Below are 2,196 nucleotides of genomic sequence, written 5' to 3'. Positions count from 1 at the left end.
AGCCTCGCTTCTGTCAGTCTGCCCCAGGGCAGCTGTGGCTACAACCGTAGCTGCCTCCACCAGTGTGTGAATGTGAGAGTGAAGCGCGTTGGGTGCCTAGAAAAGCGCTATATAAATGCAATCCATTAATATGAATCAACTAGTCGCTACGATATGAGCCAATTTAATATAAACTGTAATATGTAGATCTGGACAACAGTTGTGCGCCAACTATGCTTCTGCAACCACAGCTAAAACACAACTCACAAAAACCTCAAATCAAACATAAATCATTTTGTCTTCCTTGTTTATTGCACTGCACAATAATTCTGACGAAGGCAAGAAGTTGGTGAATATTTATAAGAAAAGACTGTTTTGAATACTTTATTTAATCTTTCTCCCTATACAGCAAGATCAAAAGCTCTTTGGCATGTGTGTATCACATCAGAGCAGACTTCCTGTCTAAAAGATGAGTTTTGATCCACAGTGTATTAGTAAGTTTTTGACCCTTTAGAGGTGTCTTGGGTACTGGGAGCAAGAATTTAAAGAATCATGTAACCAGACGGTTACGCCCATCAGCTGTAATTTATAGTTGGCAGTTGCTGCTGGACTCTGTTCTCAGACTTCCCTAGCCTTCCATGTGCATAGGCCTGAGCACAGCAACAATACTACCCAATGCAGAAAAGAGCAGACATCAGTGAGAGCAGATGTGAGATAAAGTCAGACACAGAATGAAAAGGACAAGCTGGAACAGAGGGTTGCAAAGCTTCTTGCAGAGTGGTTTTCAGTGGATTAAAACAGCTTAATAGAGTATCCTATATGAGATTTGTGAGTTGGATGCATAAAAACATTTGAGGGCTGGCACTGAGAGCAACAGTTATCAGATCATGTACCAGGACTGAGCTTGACTTTGTGACCTGCTTGAATTAGCGCTCTACTCAATTTCACTGAGGCTTCTTTACTTTGATTTTTTTTTCTTATTCTTCTTGTCTCCTCTTTTCTTCAAACACCAAAGTGTGTTTATCATCTTTTTTGTATTTATCAGGCTCTTTGTAATTCTGTTTTTGTAGCTCTCATTAAGCAGCTTGTAGATCCTGGTTCACACAGTGGAAATTACACCTATTACGACTTTTTATTTCATTTACTGAATGAGGCAAGAATTGAATTGGATAAAAGCTGATGTAATCAATCAAGTTCAAAAAATGAATTTCCGGTGATGTTTAGCTGTGTGACAAATAGCTCCGAACCGCAACAACAACCATCAAGAAGCTGCTGATGACAAACAAATAGCCAAAATATAAACATTTTCATCGCCGGTGTCATACATGTCCAAGATCTAGATTTACATAGTCTTCCATAAATAATTCCGGCAAGTCGTGCAACACCTCACTACCACCACCATGTTTGATTGTTTGCATGAAAAAGGTCAAACATGTCAAACACAGCGCCATGAAATGCTGGGTTAGTTTTACGCCAGGTGTAAGAGGAGGGCTCAAAAGGTCAAACAAAATTTCCTTAGTGTAGAGGGCCAGAGTGGTTTGGATAGCTACCCTTAAATAAATGAATTCATCATTGTCACGGTCTGCGGTGGGCGGACCGTGTGTGGGAGTGTGAGGTTCCAGGTGCAGACACAGACGAGGAGACAGTACTGAACTTGAAACGAAAAGCGAGCCTTTATTTGGGCTGATTAACGTGGCAAACAACAGAAAGCACTGAGGCAAAACTAAACTAGAAACTGAACTGGGAAAACTAAGAACTGACACTTAACTCAGACAGCAGGGAAGGCTAAGACAGGGTGACAATGATGCACATGGCGGAGACAACTATGAACAGGACTCTGTGCTGGAACGACAAAGAACTATGAAACGTATTCATGTAAGCAACATGGACATGACCAGCTAAGAGTCCTGAAACCTGGCGTAACATGGGGGAAGTAGAACAGGCGACGAACAAAGGAAGACTGAGGACTTAAATATACACGAAGTGATCAGGGGAAGTGGAGACACATGAGAACACAGCTGACTAGAAGGAAACATAATGGCTGTGTCCCAATTCAGGGTCTGTACGCTTGAACTACGCATTTTAAGTGCGGTTACGTCACCGCCACGCGACGACGGCTGTCCCAATTCGAAGTGTACTTCAAATGCATACTCCAAATGCGCCGTCGATTTCCCCAAATATCAAGCGTGGTCCGGTGCACGCTTCGTGGTCCCATAT

Source organism: Pundamilia nyererei, unplaced genomic scaffold (assembly GCF_000239375.1).
Source record: "Pundamilia nyererei isolate P.nyererei 1_Seehausen unplaced genomic scaffold, PunNye1.0 scaffold00008, whole genome shotgun sequence".
Classification (NCBI taxonomy): domain Eukaryota; kingdom Metazoa; phylum Chordata; class Actinopteri; order Cichliformes; family Cichlidae; genus Pundamilia; species Pundamilia nyererei.
The sequence above is the reverse complement of the archived record's forward strand: the minus strand, read 5'-3'. Positions refer to the sequence as shown.